Source organism: Phacochoerus africanus, chromosome 5 (assembly GCF_016906955.1).
Source record: "Phacochoerus africanus isolate WHEZ1 chromosome 5, ROS_Pafr_v1, whole genome shotgun sequence".
Classification (NCBI taxonomy): domain Eukaryota; kingdom Metazoa; phylum Chordata; class Mammalia; order Artiodactyla; family Suidae; genus Phacochoerus; species Phacochoerus africanus.
Window position 1 is genome coordinate 51077286 of NC_062548.1, and position 25087 is coordinate 51102372.

A 25087-nucleotide genomic window follows, 5' to 3' on the forward strand; every position below is an offset into this window, starting at 1 on the left:
GCCTACTATACCAGTCGCTGAGGAATAATGACTCCTGGCAAGCCTGGGGCAACAAGGACACAGCTTGCTTATCACAAAATATCCTTTATTGATAAAATAGCTCAGACTTTTTAAAAAAATAAAACACCTGCATATCACAGCAAGGGGGCCACAGGCAACAGGAGCAGGGGTCCCATGGGGTACACACAAGACCAGTCAGCATATGTCACAAGTCAGCCCCTCCCCCAGCCCAGCCTCCCCAGGGCTGCCCCAAGGCAATGAATGCCCTGGCTCCACACAGGGACCAAGAAATGAGCTGGCCAGCCTCTCATCCCGAGAGGTCCCCTCCATTCTCTCCATCACTGGAAAACTCCCCCAGCCCCCCCTCCACATCTAGCCAGGCCCGTCAGAGTGCCACCAGTGCCTTGCTGCTCAGTCCCGCCCCCCAAAGAAGATGCTCACCGGCTTAAGGCTGAAGCCCGGCACTGCCATGGGGAAGATGGGGAAACATCCTCCACGTGCTCCCAGTTGTTCTGGGTACCAGTTCTGGGTGAGGGGAGAGGACCTGGAGGGAGAGGCTCCTGGAGCCCCATCAGTGGGTTGGAGCAGGGAGGTGGGTTCTGAGGTGGTCAGACAGCACCCAGTGGTGGTGGGATAGGTGACACATCACAGGGACGCATTTAGAGCTTGGAGCCCTGCCCTGGGCACTCCAATGGGAGGCTCCCCCAAGAGTCCATGGGCCCCCCTGCTCACCTGCTCCAGCCCCAGCACCCTGCCATAGACTCGCATCTCAGACCACACCCAGGGGCTGGGTATTTTTAGCTACCTGGGGGAAATGATTTGCCTGCTTGATGACAAAAGACTTCTCCCCCATTGAGGGGGCCCAAGCCAAGGAGAACCCTCTTGGTGTCGCAGGTGCAATGTCGAGAATTTGTCACGTAGCATGAGAACTCAAACCTTCGTGGCTAAGAACACATTCTCCAAAAATCCTTTAACTGAAAATCCGGTTCTGTCTGCCATGCCCCGCTTCCAGTTTGGGGTAGGAATTCACACCCCAGGCACAGAACAAAAGTGGACAGGAAGATAGGCGGTGGTAAACGCAGAAAAACGGGATCTTTATATCATTGGATCATCACATTTTCTTGTTCTCTAGAGTGTTCCCCCCCATAGAACTCAAAGCTTTCTGCCAAGGCTTTCATCTCCCTGTGGCAAGTAGGCGGCAAGCTATTGTTGGCCCGGTTTTTGTGGGGGTGGGGTGGGGTGGGATATACTACTGATCAAGGCTCTCCCGTCGAGGCAGAGGCCAGGCCTCCAGACTGGCACACAGAGGCATCCACAAACCCACCCACCTCCCAGAGGGGCACTGAGAAGGATACATGTTTCTGACCTTTAAAGGAGTTATAATTCCAAAAGCAAGGGAAAGGCAAAGAAAGGCCCAGAGGCAGTGCCAGCCCACAAACACCCCGCAGGTGCCTGACGGGGACCAGAGCACCCAATACAGATGCCAGCCGTCATGTCTGCCTCTTCCTTAGCAGCAGGCCCTTCTGGGAAAATGGAAGGCTGGCTTCCTGCTCCTTTCCATGGCAAGCTCAGAAAGGAACAAAACACCACAAGCATGACTGACCAGCAAAACAGAGGGCTTGCAGGAGTCTGGGATGCTGGGAGGGAGCCGGGCCTCGGCCACATTCAGGAAGGTCCAAACCTCATCCATCTGCCTGTGTTTAGGCAGGGGGTGGAGGATTTAGCCCTACACAGCCAAGCCAGCAAGGGGGGGGCTCCAAATAGATGCCTGTGAGCAGACCCCTATCCCTGCCCCTCCCAGGGGGCTCCAGGATGAGGTCTGTAGGACCAGGGAAGGGACCAGAAGGCCCCAGAGAGGTGGCCACGTAGAAAAGGGCAAGAAGCTGGGCATCCCTGGCACCACCTGACACCAACACCACATGGACAGTGGGCAGGCAGGCTCACCAGGCCATCTGGGTCCACTGGCAGCACAGGATCCTTTGGAAGGCATGACGAAAGGCCTGGTTAAAGATGGTGTAGATGACAGGGCTCAGTGAGCTGTTGCAGTAGCCGATCCAGAAGAAGAACTGGAAGAGGCCATGGGTGGGGCACCTTGCAGTGCTGAGGGCAGATGGCACCCAGGCTATAGCTGAAGAAATAGGGGAACCAGCAGAGCACAAAGACACTGATGACCACAGCCAGCACGAATGTGAACTGCTTCTCCTGGGTCAGCTGCACCTGCTGACACCACCACTGTCCACTAGAAGTGCCCATGCCCTGCCCAGGAGCACCTGGCCCCAAAGGGTTGCCAGCACCCAGGAACCCTGTGGCTGCTGCAGGGGTGGACTGCAAGCCGAGGCAGGAGAGGCTGGCAAAGCCTGAGGCTCACACTCCTCCTCCTCCTCTTCAGCTTCCTCCTCTGGTGATGTCCCACAAACACCTTCCTTCTGACCCTGGCCTGAGCTGGGAAGGGCAGGCCAGCTGGGTGGCAAAGCGGGGGTCCCAGTGTCTTCAGAGGTCTCCCCCTCATCCTTCTCCCCACTGTGCTGGGAGCATCCATTGGCCTCTCCAGCAGTGGCCAGTTGTGTTTCAGACTCTAGGTTTCAGATATTAGATAGCCAAGGTTTACAAGGGCCCCCAGGCTCCCAAGAACACCATCTGGAGCACCCCTGATGGAGAAGTTGTGAGCCATGCCTGGACCATGCTGAGCAGGCCATGTTCCCCTCTTCCCACCCCTCGTCCCTTTCCTGGCATCAACCTCCAATTTCCTTGACAACATCTTGTGCTATATTTAAGGTGGATTTAAAAAAAAATTGGGGAGTTCCATCATGGCTCAGTGGTTAACGCACCTGACTAGGATCCATGAGGATGTGGGTTCAACCCCCAGCCTCACTCAGTGGGTTAAGGATCCGGCATTGCTGTGAGCTGTGGTGTGGGTTGAAGATGTGGCTCAGATCCTACATTGCTGTGCCTGTAGTGTAGGTTTGCAAGTGTAGCTCCAATTCGACCTCTAGCCTGGGAACCTCAACATGCTGCAAGTGCGTCCCTAAAAAACTATTTGACAGTATATGTACATGATAATCATTAATCATAAATTCTCTGTAAGTTCTTCCAAATACTCTACCAAACCCTTGTTAGGTAACCAAAAAAAATGTACAAAAATGTTATCACATAACTTGACATCTTTTAAAAATATGTGGAATAGAGCATAATCTTAAAGATTTCAATTGTGTCAACCGAATTGTGACAGTTGCTTTTGTCCAACAAGGGAATGAGAGACTGGAGCCTCCCGCAGGAACCTCATCTACCCGGTCTGCCTCTTAGGGACTTATGCTTGTATCCATGGTTCCTCCACCCAGAAGCCTGACACGCACACTTGACCGCTTGACCACACTATGGTCCTTCAGGTATTTGAAGGGTCATGATCTTGGGTTCCTGCTACTTCCCTTCTTGTTGATTGCAACAATGTTCATAATCTCCATTGCTGTCTGAATGAGACAGGCTTCGACCCTTTGTTGCCATGGCTGCAATGCCTGCATCAGCACAAACATCTCCTGGAGCAAAAGATACAAAGAAATTATAAGGGTCTAAAAATAGCTGTGTACATGCAGTTGAGGCAAGAAGATACAAAAAACCTGAAACCCCAGCTGCCACTCCTGAAGAGCTGAGAGCAAAAGCAGGTGTTGGGAGAAAAAGCAGGGTGCAGCACCCAATACCACGGAAGGGGTGGTGGACCATCCAAGCCACCCCACTGACCCCATACCTGGATCTGTTCTACCCTCACCCCATATAAGGAACCAGCTTGCCTCCCCCACAGCCAGGGATCCAACAAGCCAAGGAGCCTAATGTTTTTATTTGCTCCCTTCTGCTGCCACAGGGGCCCCAGGAAAGCCTTGCCTGAATTTTCCTTCTGGCCTCTTAGCAATTTCTATCCTTGGAGGAAGGCCAAGAACTCAGGTCATAGCACAATCACGCAATCTCTGATTCTAGTCCTTCTCAAATGCAGAAGCATCTCTTGTGTGGTGAGCATGGGGCACACCCTCTTGACAAGGAGACTGCTTCTCTGAGTGTGGACCAAGCGGAGCCAGTGTCACTGTCACATATGGACCCAAGACCTTTAGCTGTGGTTCACTCAGGGCTTGAGGACAGTGAGCTCTTGGGGGTCTGGGAAGGCCAGGGAATGTGCGGGGCCCTCAGCTCCTCCTCAAAGGAGCCCCAGATGGGCAAAAGCAGCCCCTCAGACCTCCTGTCAGCCCCCATCTTGCCAGCTTCTTCCTAAGCATTGACCTTCACTGCCACCAAGGGGTCTCACCTCGGACCTCCTGGCCCCTCTCCTCCCCCTCCCCATAATCTCTCCTTTCCCACCCTGGCCTCTCAGAGAGACCATTTGAGACTCCATTTCCTCCTCCCTCTCCCACAACATTCCTGTTTTATCATCTATGAAGAGACATGCATTTGTTTATTAGCAACTGTGTGGGAACATGTCAAGGAGAGTTGAGTCTCCTTAGTCCTTGAATGTTCTACAAAGTCTCTTTTGACAGTGAATTAAGGAATTTTGAACCACTGCTCCTCAGCGATATATGGACACATAGCTCACATAATCTATCCTCTTTCAAAGAGTTCATCTTGGAAGATTTTACCTTTATTTTACAACACAGAATTCTGGGTTCAGATGTGTTAAGTGACTTGCCACTCCACTAGCAGGTGCCAGAGTTGACACTTCCTTTCAACTCACCCCAGAGCCAGAACTGCTCTCACTGTCCTGGCTCCTTCTGTTTCTATCCTTAGTCATTTCTACCTGAGAGCCAAGGCCACACAACAGTTGTCTCATTCATCTTCAGTTAGGAACAACTCATGGAGGGATTCAATTTTTTTTTTTTTTTGGTCTTTTTAGGGCAGTATATGGAAGTTCCCAGGCTAGGGGTCAAATTGGAGCTGCAGCTGCTGGTCTACACCACAGCCAGAGCAACGCCAGATCCAAGCAGTGTCTGCGACCTACACCACAGCTCACCAGAACACCGGATCCTTAACCCACTGAGTGGGGCCAGGGACTGAACCTCTGTCCTCATGGATGCTAGTCAGGTTTGATTCTGCTGAGCCACTATGGGAACTCCTCCATCACTTTTCCATCCCTTTTCAGGTTGGAATGCACAGGCCTTCAGGATGCCCGGGTGTAACTCCGCCCTACATCCAGGCTGGGTCAGCTCACTGCTGCTTACCTGGCCTGTGCTTCTCCAGGCAGCTTCCAGCGCTAAACTACCCACCAGCTCTCCACCAAGTAAACCCTACCTGGCCCTTTCATTTAAATACAGGTGGGGACCCAGTAAGCGAATTTATACTCCTTTGTTCATGGCCCCTGCTTCCCCTTTTGTGTATATCATCTCTCTCCTCCTTCCCTGCTTCCTGAAAGTCCTTGAAAGGCTTTGTACCCACGACCTATGGAGGTTTCCAGATTCCTAGGGGTTGAATCTGAGGTGTAGCCACCAGCCTACGCCCCAACTCACAGCAATTCCAGCTCCTGAACACACTGAGTGAGGCCAGGGATTGAACCTGTGTCCTCACAGATGCTAGTCAGATTCGTTTCTGCTGAGCCTCGGCAGGAACTCCATTTTTTTCCCCCCAAGCTATGGGCTTTAATTCCCCAGGATTCTCTCAACCTCTGCTGATTGGTACTCCAGCTGTACTTAAGCCTGGTTTGTGTGCACAGTAGGAGAGAGTGAGATGGGTAGGTCTGGTCACTTGGCCTTTTCATAAAAATGTGTGTTGTCTATTTTTTTTGGAAGTTCAGTTATATGAATTGAATGCTCATCTGTAGAACACTTATGGAAAACAGCTTTTAGACCAACTTAATTTTTTTCCCATTTATTTATTTTTGTGAAGTTGCGGAAAAAGAGGAAGACAGAGCACGCAGGGGAGCTGAGCCAGGGCCGACCACCTCAGAGTGCCAAGAGCTGGAGGTGCAGTGGCTGCAGCTCCAGCCTCAGAGCCTGCGCTTCCAAGAGGCCAGGGCTGCATTGAGAGGGAGGCGGAGGGAGGAGGGAGAAGGGAGGAGAGAGGGGAACGGGGGGGAGGGAGTGTCGAGTCCAGTCCAGGTTTTGCCGGCAGTACCCCTGGCAGCCATTCAAAGCTCCTGCCCCTGCTGGCTAGGCAGCAGAGGTGGTGGTGCTGGCAGAGGCGGCGCAGCTGAGGCAGCAGAGGTGGGCGAGGCAGAGGCGGGCGCGGCAGAGGCGGGCACGGCAGAGGTGGTGGAGGCGGCGGCAGAGGCGGGCGTGGCGGCAGTGGCAGAGGCAGGCACCGCAGAGGCGGCGGCGGCAGAGGCGGTTAGGGCGGCTGCTGCCGTGGCAGAGGCGGGATCCTCAGAGGCGTGCGTGGTGGCGGCTGCTGTGGCAGAGGCGGGATCTGTGGGGGCAGCAGAGAAGGGTGTTGCAGAGGCGCCTGAGCCGGGATGTAGAGGCAGCTGCCGAGGCGGTGGTGGAGGTGGTGAGAGCAGGAGCCGGAGTGGGAGCCGAGGGAGAACCAGTGGCAGGACCTTGTTCCCGAAGCCCGGCCCTGCATCCCAACCCTGCCCAGCCTGCGCCCAGCCATGTGTGCGGCCTGCTGAGTCCGGGCGCCTCAGGCTGCGCCCTCCGCCAGCGGCGCCCTGCTTCCCGCGGGTGATTAGGTGCCTTTTGTTGTTTTTTAATTTGAGCCATGGGAGAGGGGGAGGGGCAGCTGCTGCAGGCTCACCCCGCCTCCGGCCGGCTGTGGCAGCATGACTCTGGCCTGGTCCCCAGGCACCGCCTGTGGCGCGGTTGGAGCGGAGCGCACAGCGGAGGCTGTGCCAGAGAGGAGCGCAGCTCTCCCGCCCCCCTGCCGCAACAGCGGCTAGGGCGACTCTGCGAGCCGGTAGGTGTCCGGCCACAACTCTCCCCGACCCCCACCCAGGCTGGCTCACTCCGCCTCCCTGCCTACTTCCCCTTCCCTGCCTACCTCCCTCTCCTCCCCCGGGGCCTGGTGCATGGCCAGGGCCAGAGTTCAGCAGAACGTTTGGCGGCCTGGGCTCCCCCAAAGTTCAGGTGTGAAGAACCGGGGACAGGAAAGGAGGGGTCTGGGTTTGGGTGGGGCAGGGGGGGCAGAGGGCGCAGGAGGCTGGGAGCCCAAGCTCCGGGGATCATTCGGTGGCCTCTGCTGTACTTCAGCCTCCCCAAGCCGCAGTCAGCTCGGTTGCATATCACTGAGTTGAGACAAAAAGAGGGGTTTTAGGGGCGGGGAGGGCGGCTTGGGCACCATGGATTGGGGCTGGGGCTCTGCCTGTGGGCTACTGTCCCCTCCCCAGGTCCTGGAGCCTCTCAATTTTTTTTTAATGAGGAGGAGCTGCTGGATTGTAAAATCATATTCCTCTCTCTCAAAGAAGAATTGTATTTGTAACATGGTTTGAAGCAAGCAAAGGGTATAGTTACTGCAAAATTTAAAAATTGGTTATAACATGCATATTTGGATAATAACACACCATTTAGGAAGATTGAATTCATGTACTGCAGATATTCAATTACCATGAAGCAGTACTAGAACCCCAGTTCCTCACTTAATTACAGTATTTAGTTCTGAATTCCAGACACCATGACTTTGAGAAGAATCTTCCATTTCTCTAGCATGGAAGGTTCAACTCTACAAGTTTTCCCAGTGATATTTCTTGAGATTTACTCTACCTTTTAGGATCCTTTTACCTTATTTCAAAGAAAGAAGAAAAAGTTACCTGGAGAAAATATAAAGATAATGTAAATGACACTCATTAGCCAGTGGCTTACAGTATGCTTGTCATAGGCCTTCCTTCACATTTAAATACTGAACAGTCTTTCCTTCTTCCTTTGATAAGGAACATATACCTTGCATTTTGAAGGAGGCATGTTATATTACTCTGGTAATAAAATAAATTTACCTTAATACAAAACACTTTTTTGGAATTCTCTTATGGTGCAGTGGGTTAAGAAGCTGGCACTGTCACTGCAGTGCCTTAGGTCACTGCTGTGGCAGTGGTTTTATCCCTGGCCCAGGAGTTTACACATGTTGTGGGTGTGGCCAAAACAAAAACAAAAATAAAAACAAAAGAGAACCGACCCCCCCAACCCCCAAAACCTCTTTTTCTCCTTTCATTCAGATCAAATCTAGTTTCATGTATATTCATAACAAATGATGTTTGATATATATCATAGAATAGCAATGAAAAACCGAGACTCCTTTGAGATCCTAATTAAATATATGGAGAGATTCATTCTCTTCTCTTCCACTTTGGAAGTGTGTGGAACTCATTGGACAAGTTGGTTCTGTGCAGCTTTTTTCTTTTAGGGCCACACCTGCAGAAGGTGGAGGTTCCCAGGTTAGAGGTTGAATCAGAGATAGAGCTGCCAGCCTCCCAAAGCCAAAGCCAATGGGATCAAACCCATGTCCTCATGGATAGTGGTCAGACTCATTTCCACTCACCCCCAACAGGAACTCCCTTTGGCAGCTTTCTAGGAGCATCTAAGAGTCACAGTTTTGTGCTTCCACAACCAGCTGTCTCTGTTTTCATCCGCCTGTCTTTATTCATTGTTGAGCATGCACCTCCTTGATACACTCGCTATCTAGACATAAAATATGACAAGATAAATCATCGATGTGTATTTTCTCCTCCATTTTATCATGAGTTGTATTTCCTTTTCTCATTGGAATCAACTTTTGGCATTTCTTAAAGGAGAGTCTTTTGACAAAAAAGTGAATTATTTATAGGCTGCTGAGAGAGAGAGGATTTTGCCCTCACTTAGCTGAAGATACAATTCCAAATCGTGAATGACAGATCCCATAGTAGCATCCGTTGTCTTGATGTGGTCTTTATTTTCATTTTCCTCTTGGGCACATGGGAATGAGCATGGCAAGTGTGCTTCTGATTTTTGTTTTGTTTTTTCTTACCTTATGTGAAAAATCAAAGTCTAGTTTTCTTGTCCATTAAAACACATTTTTTTCTTTCAAGTTGGAGATGGTTTGTAAGAAGACTCTTTGGGGGACTCAAGAAACAATTGTTTTAAAGTATAAGTTTACTTAGAATAGATTTACAAGGAGATCCTGCTGAATAGCATTGAGAATTTTGTCTAGATACTCATGGTGCAGCAGAACAAAGGGTGGGGAAAAAATGTAATTGTAATGTATACATGTAAGGATAACTTGATCCCCTTGCTGTACAGTGGGAAAATAAAAAAATAAATAAAAAATAAAGTATAAGTAAATGTTGCAAAATTACAAAGCAGATATCATTTCACAAAATGAAACAAAATGAGGAATTTTTAGAACAGTCAACAGTAAATTCTATATATTCATCCTGCTAAGCCCGATGAAATCATACCATTAAATTAGCAGAATTTACAAAATTGGACATTTATTTTACTGAGCTTTAGAGGACAGACAAGGGTCAACTAATAATTACCCTCTTAATGAGCTAAGAAAACAGGTTCCAGTGAGTCCAAATAAACAAATTCAGAGGTGTCTGACTCAGTGGCATTACACAAACCTTTTCCAAATGTAGCCATTGTTGTAATGAACCTCTCTACAACCTAATTCATGGTTTAAGCTGTGTGAACAGCAAACATAATTTTTCCATCATGTAGGCCTCTTGAAGTACTTGAGGATTTAGTTCTTCACTAAAAAAATAATATAAGGGTTATATTAATGATCTCTAGAGTCTTACTCCAGGGTCTTGCCAATATTCTCCCCAAGTGTGAGGATCCCCTATTGTGCACTCTCAGGGAAATGCAGCATGGTTCTGTCCTTGTTTGACTCTTCAGTGAGTCATGCCCTAAGAGGCAATGCTTTCAATAAAAAGAAAAGGCCCTCAGACTTGATTTTGTAGTCTGCTCTTCAGAAAGGCCATTTTATAGATATGGTCACTCAGCCCATCCCTTCCCTTCCCTCTACTGGAGGGAGGTTCCTGGTATTACTTTTTAACTATGGCTGATGATAAGTCAGTCAGTAGGAAATATATGGGTACATCCATTTTCTCCCACTGCTATAACCCATGAACAATGGAATTGACTAACTTCAAAGCTTAATGTACTCTTCTTGAAAGTCTCTTTATACTTGAATCATTTGATAGAAGAGATTTATCGTGAGCATGCAGAGTAGATAATGTGCAAGAAGTGACACATCCATTGTTAACAATGTCCCATGAAAATTGCAGAGTACACAATGCCTTAAAAGAACATGATTAAAGAGGGAAAAAAAATCTTTGGAATTCAGATGACTCCTGGAAAATTCACGGACTCCTTTAGTATTGCCATCTCTCTTCTCTTTGGTTACTATTGGTTACTATTGCATGAAAGAGCTTTTCCCTTCTTTTTGCTTTTAACCTATTTGTGTTTAGATCTAAAGTGAGTTTCTTGTAGACAGTCCGTAGTTGGATCATATACTTTAAAAAAAAAATCCTTCTGCCAATTCTGACTTTTGGTTAGAAAGTTTAATCCACTTAATGTAAGGTGATTACTATTAGGGATTTACTTCTGTCATTTTGCTATTGGTTTTTTATATGCCTTATAGTTTTTTGTCCCTCTTTTTCTGCATTACTGCTTTCTTTGGTGTTTAGTTGGGTTTTTGATTTTGTTAGTCTTTTGAGGGCTACACCCATGGCATATGGATGTTCCCAGGCTAGGGTTCTAATCGGAGCTGTAGCTGCTGGCCTATGCCATAGCTACAGCAATGCAAGATCCGAGCTGCATCTGTGACTTACACCACAGCTCATGGCAATGCTGGATCCTTAACCCACTGAGCAAGGCCAGGGATCCAACCTGCAACCTCATGGTTCCTGTTCAGATTCGTTTCCGCTGTGCCATGACGGGACACCTAAGTGGATTTTTTTTTTTTTTTTGGTGAGGAAATACTTACTTTTTCCCCCTCATTTCCTTTTCTATATATTCTTTAGATATTTTGCTTGTGACTTTTGCACAAATTACATTTGCCATTTTTAAGTTCAACATAAGATGAATTTATTCCAGTTTAACTTCAGGAACAAACAAAATTTTGCTCCTTTAATGACTCTGTCTCCACCCCTTTTAGTTGTTGAAGTTACAAAATTGTATCTTTATAGATAATATGCTAAACGTATAAAATGGTATGATGTTTACTGCATTAGTGTCTTCATTAGGAAGAAAAGATGTGGGGTTACCAACCAAAGTTACAATCATACTGCCTTTTGACTAATACTTTGTTTAAAGCATCCTAGTCTCAAATCCTGTCGGAAACAAAAAAGTGAAGTTCCACATCATCATTCCACACCATCGTTACAAGGATGCTAGCGTTTATAATTGTTCACTTATTTTCCTTTCCTAAGATCTTTATTTCCTCATATGGCTTTAGGTTGCTGCTAGTATCTTTCATCAAACGGCATGACTCCCTGTAGCATTTCTTGCAGTTAAGTATTGAGTTCCCTGAGCTTTTGTTTATTTCAGAATGTCTTAATCTCTCCCTCATTTTTGAAGAACAGTTTTGCCTGAAAGAAGGATTCTTGGTTGACGGTTTTTCCTTTTTCTTTTCTCTTCTTTTTTATGCTTTGATTATACTAGCTCACTGCCTTCTGGCCTCTGAAGTTTCTGATGCGAAGTCTGCTGATAATCTTACTAAGGACTCCTTGGATGTGCTCAGTCCCTTCTCTCTCGATGCTTTCAAAATACTCTTTCTCTCTTGGCCTTTTGACAGGTTGAGCATGCTGTGTTCCAGTGGGGATCTCTTGAGTTCATTCTACATGCAATTACTTGTTTCTTGGATGGTTATGATGATGTCTTTCATCAAATTTTGCAAGTTTTCAGCTATTATGTCTTCAACTAATCTTTGTCCCTTTATTTCTTCTTCTGGGACTCCCACCAGGAGGAATATATTGGGCAGCTTTATGGTATCTCACAGGTCCGTAGGCTTTCTTGCTTTTCTATAATCTCTCTTTTTTCTGTCTCTTCCTCAGACCAGATAATTTCCATTCCCTTATTTTGAATTCACCATGCTTTCATCTGCCTGCTCAAAATCACCTTTGAATCCTTCCAGTAAGTTTTAAATTTTAATGTTGGTACTTTTCAGTTCCTGATTTCTTTTTCAGGTTTTCTATCTTATTTACATGTACATTTTATGCGTATGTTACTTTCTTGACTTTCTCTGTACCTTTTAGTTTTTGAACATCTTTAAGATAACTGTTTTCAAGTATTTGTCTAGAAGATCTGTCATTACATCTTTCCAAGGGACAGTGTCTGTGGGTTTATTATTTTCCTTTGCATGAGTCATATATATCTGGTTTTGTTTTGTTTGCATGCATGGTGTTTTTTTTTTTTGGTTGAAAAGTGGATATTTAAATCAAGTAATGTGGTAACTTTGGGAATCAGATCCTCCCCCTTCCCCAGAGTGTGTGTGTGTGTGTGTGTGTGTGTGTGTGTGTGTGTGTAGAACCTTTTAGTCTGTCTCTGTGCTGGGGACAGCAGCTTGAGGGTAAATATAAGGTCTCTTCAAGTCTTTCTGAGTCCATACCTTATCTTGGGGTTGTGTAGTGACTTTCGTATTTCCTCATATATGTAATTGCTTTTTACTCTCCTAGTCTTCAATGTCTGTCTCGCCAAAGGGGGAAGAGTAAACAAAGAGGAGGAAAAGGCACCATCCCTCTAAATCTCATGGATGTCACTTCAGCCAGAGAGAGAGGGGCTTTCCACCATGAGGTGAGGGGAACAACCACAGTCACTGCCTGTCTCTTTGTCTGCACTCTGTGATAAGAGCAGCAATCAGCACTCAAGCAGAGATTTCCAATATTTGGAGAACAGGGTCCTTTTTGCCCACCATGGCTCCTGCAAGCTGCGTTCAACTGCTCAGGAAACATGTAAACTGCTCTCTGCCCTGAGCAGGGGAATAGGAGATTGGTACTTGCTACTGTGCTAGGAGCTGAAATTGACCCAAATTAACCACAATGTATTGTGGGAGTCTTCCCCTAGAGGCTGCAAGCCTTCAGTAGACTCCAGAGTTCCTAGTTAGTTGCATTAGACAGATTCTGCCAGTGTAAATGTTTTCTAGGTGGGGAGACCAATTCCTAGTGCTTCCTCCTCTGCTATCTTTCTAGATCCTCCTACATAATATACTTTTAAACTTTATTTCAAAGAAATTAATAAGTTCTCACTGTATATTTACTCATAGACCCTGTGTTCCATCTAAATATATTATGATACAATTTTATTTTATTTTATTTTTTGGTCTTTTTGCCATTTCTTGGGCTGCTCCTGTGGCATATGGAGGTTCCCAGGCTAGGGGTCGAATTGGAGCTGTGGCTGCCAGCCTCCACCAGAGCCACAGCAATGCAGGATCTGAGCCTACACCCCAGCTCATGGCAACCAATGCAGGATCCTCAACCCACTGAGCAAGGCCAGGGGTTGAACCTGCAACCTCATGGTTCCTAGTCGGATTCATTAACCACTGAGCCACGAGGGGAACTCCCATTATGATACAAATTTAAAACAACACTATAACTGCAAATACATGGTAATGCAAATCTCCGTTTAAAAATATCCCTGTTTATTATGACCAGAACCTTTTAAGAATTTTAATGTTACCTTTACACTTGAGAGATTTGATGATTAGAAAAAAAAATCAAATAAATATGCTTCTGCTTTGCATGTTTGTGCTGACACCTGCAGCCCATTGAAGTATCTCCTCTTTCCCCATTTCTGCTCGCAAAATGCTATGTGGACCTTGGTGTGGGGCATAGGGTCCCTCAAGTGATGTCAGAGACTCCCCCCCCCCCAGGGTCCACACACAGCATCCTTCACATATGGTGGCTGACCTGAGTGCTGCAAGCAGCAGCTGGCTCTGTGCTTGCAGAGGCACAGTTTCCAGACACGCAAGTGAAAGTCAGAGTCATGGACTTTATGCTCCAAGGGAGCCTCTCACTTCAGTGTCCGTGCTTTCTTGTGTCGTTCAACCTGGCAGTCAATGTCGAGTGGTACCCTTCCAGGAAGAAAAGGCCAAGGCCATTTTTCCAGCACTTAGTTCAAAACCCTGCCTGCCCTCTCAGTCTTTTTCAGGACTTGATTGGCCAGTAGAGCAATAAAGACCTCCTTTCTGCTAGTTTGTAAATGTTCAGTGTTCATCCCACATTGAGGACAAAGAGCATGTACATCTTTTAATCAAAGGGGATTTGGCTAATAACCTGATGCCTTCAGTTCCTGAAAAGGACTTTGTGTGCCCTTCTTTCCATACACTTTTCACAATGAGGAGAGAACAAGTAATTAGCCTGGATTGGGTCTAACACAACTTTTCCTAGAGATGAGACTAGGGGCCAGAAATGCCTCCTGCTTCTTTTTCAAAATCAAACACCTATAACATTTTGGATTCTTCCCTTTAGATTGTCTCAACATGTTGCTGTGTTTTCCCCCAGCTCCATCTGGGCTTACAGCTTCAATATTTACTGAAATTATTAAAATCTTTCCAGTTGGTCTCCCAGAGGAGCAATTATCCACAATATGAATTTACAAAAGATGATCACTATGAAACGCAGCTTGCATAAAACCCTGTCCTGTTTCAGGAGCTCTCACACCTTGGGGTATGTCTCTTGGGTCAAGTTCAGACCCTTCTGTTTGAGTTCTAGAACCTCCCACAGTCTGTGCCCCCTGTGCATCCCAGAGCCACATTGTGACTGATTCAGGAGCCTGAGCTCAAAAGAAGACCAGAAACCTAGTTAAGAGTGGCTAAAGCAGTCCTTCAATCAGTCGTGAAATGATAGGAAAAGGAAACTCATATTCTGAAAAAGAAAGGAAAACAAAGAGTAAAAGTGTGAGTAAATAAAATACAAATATCCTTCTGGCCTTGAGTTCCTAACTTGTATTTGCAGATTGAAGCAAAAATTACTACCTTGTCTGAGAAGGTTTTCAGTGTATATAGTTGTACTATTTAAAGCAAATTATCAAGTGGGAAGGGTAAGCTACCTCCACTTCCTGTGTTCCAGTGCCCACACCACAGAACTACAATAAGCTATGTAAGATGCCATCCCCAGAGGAACAGCCAAAACATCTATACAAATGATACATTTAAAACCAATAGAGACCATACAGGTGCATGTATCTTTTTCAAGGAACATTTGGTCAGGATATATGCCCCAGAGTGGGATTGCTAGCTGTGCAATAGAAAATTGACAGAACACTATGGAGTTCCCAGGGAAGCTCAGTGGGGAACCTGACTAGCATCCCTGAGGATGTGGGGTCGATCCCTGGCCTCACTCGGTGGGTTAAGGATCTGGAGTTGCTGTGAGCTGTTGTGTAGGTCACAGACGTGGCTCAGATCCCATGTTGCTGTGGCTGTGGTGTAGGCCAGCAGCTGCAGCTCCGATTAGACACCTAGCCTGGGAAACTCTCTATGCCACAGGTGCAACTCTAAAAGACGTAAAAGAAAGAAAATTGACGGAACACTCTAAACCAACTCTATCAAAACAATATAGATAAAAACAATATAGACAAGCAAAAATGGAATTTTAAAAAATGTTCCTTCTCTTAGTAAAGGTGGGTTCTCTGTTCTTGAAGACAGAATCAGCCAGACCAAGAACTATGGCATTAATTGACTCAAAGGGCCATGTCTGTATATCCCAAGAGGTTGGAATTCCTGTTGTGGCACAGCGGAAATGAATCCGACTAGGAACCATGAGGTTTTGGGTTCGATCCCTGGCCTCACTCAGTGGGTTAAGTGTTGCCGTGAGCTGTGGTGTAGGTTGCAGATACTTCTCGGATCTGGCGTGGCTATGGCTATGGTGTAGGCTGGCAGCTATAGCTCCAAATAGACCCCTAGGCTCAAAAAAGTAAATAAATAAATAAATAAATATCCCAAGAGGTCAATCACACCAAACAAGCTTGAAGCTATTGGGTTCCATCAAAGTTGTACATGCACTCCTTAGAGTAGAATAAAAAACCCTCCTTGTACAATAAAGTTTTCACCCACAGGAATATTTTGATAGTATTTTCTAAATCAATAAAACCAGATATCATTAAGGTCTACATTACCTTAAATTTATGACCAAAGCTTGCTTTAAAAAAAATGAAACAGGAGTTTCCGTCGTGGCACAGTGGTTAACGAATCCAACTAGGAACCATGAGGTTGCGGGTTCAGTCCCTGCCCTTGCTCAGTGGGTTGACGATCCAGCGTTGCCGTGAGCTGTGGTGTAGATTGCAGACACGGCTCGGATCCTGCGTTGCTGTGGCTCTGGCGTAGGCCGGTGGCTACAGCTCCGATTCAACCCCTAGCCTGGGAACCTCCATATGCCGCGGGAGCGGCCCAAGAAATAGCAACAACAACAACAACAACAACAACAACAAAAGACAAAAAAAAATGAAACACATACTTGCTTTTTGGTAGATTTGACATTCACCCTTTGTTAATATGATCCCTTGAATAAGTTCTTTTTTGTGATGTAGCTTGATAGCTCTCAACCAGTTATAAATTGGAGGGAATGCAAGGAAAGACATTTGGAAGCCAGTAGGATTAGGGATGTTGAAGAATGTCATAACTGGGTGCCTTGAAAACATCATACAATTCAGTCATCCAACATTGTCACAGTGGGGTTCTCTGGAAATAGATGCTGAGAAAGGCCTGGAGTGCCACATAGTTTTAAGACTCAATACCTAATGAAAGAGAAAAAAATACATGGATTGTCCTAGAAGTTAAAAGGATAAAACATTTAGAAATTATTGGTGTAAGCCACTGTTTATAGATGAAAAGAGCCACAATAATTACAATTACTTCAGTGTTTACGGAAGATGGCCCAGGACACAATTGAACATCTTTTCATAGTTCCTGGAATAACAGTGCAAATGTAGCAGATGTGTATCGAAACACATCTGATTTTTGTGTATACTTTGCACCTTCTTTTTTCATTTTTAAAAGTGTTACTGAATCATAGTTGATTTCCTGTTGTGATCATTTCTGCTGTACGACCGAGTAATTCAGTTATATTTGTACACACATCCAATCTTTTTCAGATTCTTTTTCCATATGGTTTATCACAGAATATTGGATAGATTTCCCTGTGCTATACAGCAGGTCCTCATTGGCCTGTCATTTCATATACCACAGTGTGCATGTGCCAGTTTGGAGTTCCTGCTGTGGTGCAATGTGTTATGAATCCATCTGCAGTGTTTCTGGTTGCTGCAGAGGCGTGGATTTGATCCCTAGCTAGCAGAGTAGATTGAAGGATTTGGTGTTCAATTTCTGATCCAGAAACTTCCCTATGCAGTGGGTGTGGCCCTAACAACAAAGAGACAAACCGTGTGTTCTGCAACTTGATTGGATTTATTAGTTCTAATAGCTTTCTTGTGGATTCTTTGGGATACTCTCTGTATTAGATGATTTCATTGGCAAAAGAGATAGTTTGGGCTCTTTCTATTTTGGATGCAGACCAATAGTTCTGGTTAGAACTTCCAGTAGAATGTTAAATAACAGCAAAAGAAGTGGGCATTCTTGCCTTTGTTCTTTATTCTGGGGGGACAGATTTCAGTCCCCCATCATTGATGATAATGTTAACTGTGAAGTTTTTGTAAATATGTTTATGATGTTGAGGAATGTTCCCTACATTCCCAGATTTCTGTGATTTTTTTTTAAATCAAGAAACAGTGTTTGGATTTTGTCAAGTGCCTTTTCGACATCAACTGAGGTAATCATGTGTTTTTTTTCCCCTCGTACTATTAAGTGACATATTACATTGACTGATACTCTTATGTTGAACCACTCTTGCATTGCTATTTGGTCATAGTAAATAGCTATATAAAAATGCTATTGGATACAATTTACTGATATTTTGTTGAGGATTTTTGCATCTATCTTCATGAAGGCTATGTATCTGTGATTTTATTTTTTTGGTATCTTTTTCTCATTTTCATGTAAATTAATGTTGGACTCATAAAATTAGTTAGGAAGTATTCTCTCCTCTTCAGTGTTTTGGAAGAGTTTGCAAAAGATTGATTTTTGTTTGTTTTTGTTACAACTGCATGTATGGAAATTCTCAGGCTGGGGTCCAATTGGAGCTGCAGCTGCCAGCCTACACCACAACCACAGCAATGCTGGATTGAAGCCGCATCTGTGACATGTGCCACAGCTTGTGGCAATGCTAGATCCTTAACTGAGTGAGGCCAGGGATCAAACCTACATCCTCATGGACATTATGTCGGGTTCTCAGCCTGCTGAGCCACAGTGGGAGCTCTGAGAAGAATGCATATTAATTTTTCTTGAAGTGTTTAGTAGAATTCTCTGGTAAAGCCACCTGTTCCTGGACTTTTCTTTGTTGGAAGGTTTTGGACTAGTGATTCGATCTTTATACTTTTTATATGTCTGTTGAGGTTTTCTATTTCTTTGTGAGTTGGTTTAGAGCATTTGTATTTCAAGAAGTTTGTCCATTTTTCTAATGGTCATCTAATTTTTTAGCTTATCATTGTTCATGGTATCTTTTGATAATTCCTTTTCACCCCTGTAAGGTTTATAGTAACACTTCCACCATTATTCTGACTTTAGTTAGTTGTGTCTTCTCTTTTTTTATTTTCTCAGTCTAGTTTATCAATTTTGTTTATCTTTTGAAAGAACCGTTATTACAGAATAATGGCTATAGTCCCTGTGTTGTACAGTATATCCCTGTTGTTTCTCTATTTTATACACATCGTAGTTCATATCTCTTAATCCCTTCCCCCTATCTTGCCCTTCTTCTCTTTCCGCTCCCCACCAGTCACCACTGGCTTATTTTCTGTATCTGTGAATCTGTTTCTGTTTTGTTATATACATTTTTTTTTAGATCCACATATAAGGGACAACATAGAGCATCTTTCTTTCTCTGACTTGTCTTACTAAGCATAATACTCTCTAGGTCCACACACATGGTTGAAAATGAGTGGAGCCACAGTGGCAGCAATGCCAGATTCTTAACCACTAGGCCACCAAGGAGCTCCTCCTCATAAGATTTTAAAAATCTATTTTGTTTAATATTAGTATGGCCACTTCAGCCCTATTTGAATAGCTATTTATGTGAACTATTTTTTTCTATCCTTTTATGTTCAAATTTGTCTTTAGAAGTATTGTGAGTCTCTGATAGATAGTACATAGTTGGATCATGAACTTTTATTTATTCTGCCAGTCTGTGTATTTTATTAAAAAGTTTAACCCACTTCTACTTAAAGTAATTACTGATAAGGGGAGATTTACTTCTGTCATTTTGCAGAAAACCAAGGTTTATGCCTATTGTTATTTTGTCCTTCTTTTTTTCTGCATTACTACCTTATTTTTAGTTGACATTCTGTAGTGAATTGTTTTGCTTCTCTTCTCAATTCTTTATATATATATATATAGCCTATAGATATTTTCTTGGTGGTTACCATGGGAGTTTCATTTAATATCTCAAAGCTATAAAAATTGAATTTGAATTGATAAGCGTTTAACTTCAGTAACATACAAAACTCCAGTATACAGCTCCATCCTTACTTTCTGTTATTCATACCATAGATTACATCATTGTATATTATGTGCCCAGTAATAATAGATGAATAATTTCTAATGCATTTGCTTTTTAATTGTTGTTTTTTGTTTGTTTGCTTTTTGTCTTTTTCTAGGGCTGCACCCATGGCATATGGAGGTTCCCAGGCTAGGAGTCAAATCTGTGATGTAGCCCCTGGCCTGTGCCACAGCCACAGCCACGCCAGATCTGATCTGCTTCTGCAACCTACACCACAGTCCATGGCAATGCTGGATCCTTAACCCACTCAGCGAGGCCAAGAATCAAACCCACAACCTCACGGTTCCTAGTCAGATTCGTTAACTACTGAGCCACAACAGGAAGTCCTTTAATGCATTTGTATTTTAAATCTCTAGAATATAGAAAATCAGGCTACAAGCAAAATTACAGTAATAGTAGATTTCACAATTGCCTATGCATTTACTTTTACCCTAAATTTCTTTATGTGGCTTCAGGTTACTATCTTCCTTTTATTTCAGCCTGAGGGGCTCGCTTTGACATTTCCTAAGGGGAAGGTCTAGTCTTAATAAACACCCTCACCTTTTTAAAAGCTTGGAGTGTCATTTCTCCCTCATTTTTGATGGATAGTTTCATTGGATATGAAGTTGTCCATTGAGGATTTCCCATCATGGCTCAGTGGTTAACGAATCCGACTAGGAACCACGAGGTTGCTGGTTCAATCCCTGGCCTTGCTCAGTGGGTTAAGCATTGCCATGAGTGGTGGTGTAGGTTGCAGATGCAATTTGGATCCCGAGTTGCTGTGGCTCTGGTGTAGGCCAGCGGCTACAGCTCCGATTTAGACCCCTAGCCTGGGAACGTCCATATGCCACCAGAGTGGCCTTAGAAAAGGCAAAAAGACAAAAAGACAAAACAGAAGTTGTCCATTGACATCCCTCCCCCCTTAAGTGTATTGGTTGTATCAACCCACTGACTTCTGGCCTTCAGTGTTTCTGATGAGAAATTGACAGGTCATCTCTTTGGGAATCCCTTGTATGGGATGAGTCAGCCACTTCCCTCTTGCTCCTTTTAAGATTCTCTCCATCTTTGCCTTTCAATATTTTGATGAGAATGCATCTCAGTGTGAGCTTTTTGAGTTTCTTCAACTTGGTGTTTTTGAGCTTCTTGGATTTATAGATTCATTTATAGCCATTTCAGTTCTTTAAATTTGGGAAGTGTTCAGGAATTATTCATTTTGCTCCTTTCTCTCTCTCTTGCTCTGCTGACATTCCCACAATGCCTATGTTGGTCCACTTGATGATATGTCACAAGTGTCTTAGGCTCTGTTCATTTTTATTCATTCTTGCTTTTTTCTCTTAGACTTGATCGTTTCATTTGTTCTTTCTTTATGTGCACTGATTATTCTGCTTGCACAAATCTGCTTTTGACCCCTTTTGAGATACTTTTCATTTCAGTTGTTGGACTTTTCAGCTTCAACATTTCTTTTTTTAATTTTTTAAATATTTTGTTTATTTTTTTACTCAAATGAATTTATCCCATCTGTAGTTGTACAATGATCATCACAATCTAATTTCACAGGATTTCCATCCCATAACCCAAGCACCTCCCCCCACCCCCCCCAACTGTCTCCTCCAGAGACTAAGTTTTTCAATGTCTGTGAGTCAGCATCTGTTCTGCAAAGTTCCGTCTGTCCTTTTTTCAGATTCCACATGTCAGTGAAAGCATTGGATGTTGGTGTCTCATTGTATGGCTGAATTCACTTAGCATGATCGTTTCTAGGTCCATCCATGTTGCTAAAAATTCCAGTATTTCATTCCTTTTAATGGCTGAGTAACATTCCATTGTGTATATATCCCACATCTTCTGGATCCACTCCTCTATCAGTGGACATTTAGGTTGTTTCCATGTCTTGGCTATTGCAAATAGTGCTGCAGTGAACATCAGAGTATATGTGTCCTTGCGAGGCATGGTTTTCTCTGGATAGATGCCCACGAGTGGGATTGCTGGACCAAAAGGTAGTTTTATGTTTAGTTTTCTGAGGAATCTCCATCCTGTTTTCCACAGTGGTGGCACCAATTTATAATCCCACCAGTGGTGTACTAGGGTTCCTTTTTCTCCACCCCCTCTCCAGCACTTACTGTTTGTAGACTTTTGGATGATGGCCATTCTGGCTGGTGTAAGGTGATACCTCATAGTGGATTTGATGTGCATTTCTCTAATCATAAGTGATGTTGAACATCTTTTCATGTGTTTTTTGGCCATCTGTATGTCTTCTTTGGAGAACTGTCTGTTTAGATCTGCCCATGTTTTGATGGGGTTTGTTTTTTTGGTATGGAGTTGCAGAAGGTGTTTATAAATTGTGGAGATGAATCCCTTGTCCGTTGATTCACTTGCAAAGACTTTATCCCATTCTTTTGTCATTGTGGGTTGTCTTTTTGTTTTGTTGAGGGTTTCCTTTGCTGTGCAGAAACTTTGACGTTTGAGTAGGTCCCATTTGTTTATTTTTGTTTTAATTGTCAGTGCTCTAAGAGGTGGATCTGAGAAGATGTTGCTGTCGTTTATGTCAGAGAGTGTTTGGCCTATGTTTTCCTCTAAGAGGTTTATAATATCTGGTCTTATATCTAGGTCTTTATTCCATTTGGAGTTTATTTTTGTGTATGGTGTTAGGGAGTGTTCTAATTTCATTCTTTTCCATATGGCTGTCCAGTTTTCCCAGCACCACTTATTGAACAAGCTGTCCTTTCTCCATTGTATATCTTTGCCTCTTTTGTCATAGATGAGTTGGCTGTAGGTGTGTGGGTTGAATTCTTGGCATTCTATCCTGTTCCACTGATCTATATTTCTGTCTTTGTGCCAGTACCATACGGTTTTGATGATTGTTGCTTTGTAGTATAGTTTGAAGTCTGGGAGCCTGATTCCTCAAGCTCCATGTTTCTTTTTCAGGGTGTCTTTGGCTATTTTGTGTCTTTTGTGCTTCCAGAAATACTTTAAAATATTTTGTTCAAGTTCTGTGAAAAATGTCCTTGGTAATTTGATAGGGATTGCATTGAATCTGTATATTGCCTTAGGTAGTATACTCATTTTGATAATATTAACTCTTCCAATCCACAAGCGTGGTATATTTTTCCATCTGTTTGTGTCCTCTTTGATTTCTTTCATCAGTGTCTTATAGTTTTCAGAGTACAGGTCCTTTTGTCTCTTTAGGTAGGTTTACTCCTAGGTATTTTATTCTTTTGGATGTGATGGTAAAATGGGACTGCTTCCCTAGTTTCTCTTTCTGGTCTTTCATTGTTAGTGTATGGAAACGCTGTTGATTTCTGCATATTAATTTTGTATCCGGCAACTTTGCCAAATTCATGGATGAGCTCTAAGAGTTTTCTGGTAGAGTCTTTAGGATTCTCTAGGTGTAGTATCATGTCATCTGCATACAGTGATAGTTTTACTTCTTCTTTTCCAATTTGGATTCCTTTGATTTCTTTTACTTCTCTGATTTCCATGGCTAGGACTTCCAAAATTCTGTTGAAGAGTCGTGGTGAGAGCGGACATCCTTGTCTTGTTCCTGATCTCAGGGGGAATTCTTTGAGCTTTTCACCATTGAGAATGATGTTTGCTGTGGGTTTGTCATATATGGCCTTTATTATGTTGAGGTAGGTTCCCACTCTGCCCCCTTTCTGAAGTGTTTTTGTCAGAAATGAGTGTCGGATTTTTTCAAAGGCTTTTTCCATGTCAATTGAGAGGATCTTATGGTTTTTGTTCTTCAGTTTGTTAATATGGTGTATCACACTTAGGGATTTGCGGATATTGAAGAACTCTTGCATCCCTTGATCCCACTTGATCTTGATGTACAATCCTTGTAATGTATTGTTGGATGCGGTTTGCTAGTATTTTGTTGAGGATTTTTGCATTGATGTTTATCAGTGAAATTAGACTGTAGTTTTCTTTTTTTGTGGTATCTTTGTCTGGTTTTGGTGTCAGGGTGATGGTGGCTTCGTTGAATGAGTTTAGGAGTATCCCTTCCTCTGCAACTTTTTGAAATAGTTTCAGAAGGAGAGGTGTTAGCACTTCTCTAAATGTTTGATAGAATTTGCCTGTGAAGCCATCTGGTCCTGGACGTTTGTTTGTTGGAAGTGTTTTAATCCCAGTTTCCATTTCAGTTCTTGTGATGTGTCCATTCATCTTTTCTATTTCATCTTGGTTTAGTCTTGGAAGATTGTACTTTTCTAAGAATTTGTCCATTTCTTCTAGGTTTTCTGTTTTATTGGCGTAGAGTTGCATGTAGTAGTCTCTTATGATCTTTTGTATTTCTGTGATGTCCATTGTTACTTCTCCTTTTTCATTTCTAATTGTATTGATTTGAGTCCTCTCTCTTTTTTTCTTGATAAGTCTGGCTTAGGTTTTATCAATGTTGTTGATCTTTTCAAAGAACCAGCTTTTCGTTTCATTGATCTTTTCTATGGTTTTTGTTGTTTCTCGTTCATGGATTTCTGCTCTGATCTTTATGATTTCTTTCCTTCTACTAACTTTAGGTCTTGTCTGTTCTTCTGTCTCATGCTGCTTTAGATGTAAAGTTAGCTCGTTTATTTGAGATTTTTCTTGTTTCCTGAGGTGAGCTTGTATTGCTCTAAACTTTCCTCTTAGAACAGCTTTTGCTGCATTCCATAGGTTTTGGAGAGTCATATCTTTGTTGTCATTTGCTTGTAGGTATTTTTTAATTTCCTCTTTGATTTCTTCAGTGATCCATTGGTTGTTTAGTAGCACGTTGTTGAGTCTCCACGGGTTTGTGTTTTTTGCAGATTTTTTTCTTGTTGTTGATTTCCAGTCATAGCAGTGTGGTCAGACAAGAGGCTTGATATGATTTCAGTTTTCTTAAAGTTACTGAGGTTGGATTTGCAGCCCAGGATGTGATCAATCTTAGAGAATGTTCCATGTGCACTTGAGAAGAATGTGCATTCTGTTGCTTTTGGATGGAATGTCCTATAAATATTTATTAAGTCCATCTGGTTTAATGCATCCTTCAGGGCCTGTGTTTCCTTATTGATTTTCTGTCTGGTTGATCTGCCCATTGCTGTAAGTGGGGTGTTAAAATCCCCAACTATGATTGTGTTATTGTTGATTTGTCCTTTTAAAGTTGTTAGTGGTTGCCTTATATATTGTGATGAACCTATGTTGGGTGAGTAGATAATTAAAATTGTTGTGTCATCTTCTTGGATGGATCCTTTGATCATCATGTAATGACCTTCTTTGTCCCTTAAAATTTTCTTCATTTTAAAGTCTGTTTTGTCTGGTATGAGAATTGCTACTCCAGCTTTCTTTTGATCCCTGTTTGCATGAAATATTTACTTCCATCCTCTGACTTTCAATTTGTACATGTCCCTAGAAGTGAAGTCAGTCTCTTGAAGACAGCATATGTATGGGTCTCGTTTTTGTATCCATTCAGCCAGTCTCTGTCTTTTGGTTGGGGCGTTTATTCCATGAACACTTAAGGTAATTATTGATATGTATGTTCTTCTTGCCATTTGATTAATTGCTTTGGATTTGTTGTTGTTGCTCATTTTTCTTTCCTTCTTCTCTTGTTCTCTCCTCTTCTGGTTTGAAGACTATCTTTCGTGTTGTATTTGAGTTGATTTTTCTTTGTGTATCAATTGTAGA

At 43.5% G+C, this 25087-nt stretch overlaps 1 pseudogene; it reads right to left on the reverse strand.

Annotated features, from left to right (window-relative positions):
• Positions 1–2004: 2004 nt before the first annotated feature.
• LOC125128435 (alpha-2B adrenergic receptor-like) lies at positions 2005–2671 on the reverse strand (annotated as a pseudogene).
• Between the last annotated feature and the right edge of the window lie 22416 nt (positions 2672–25087).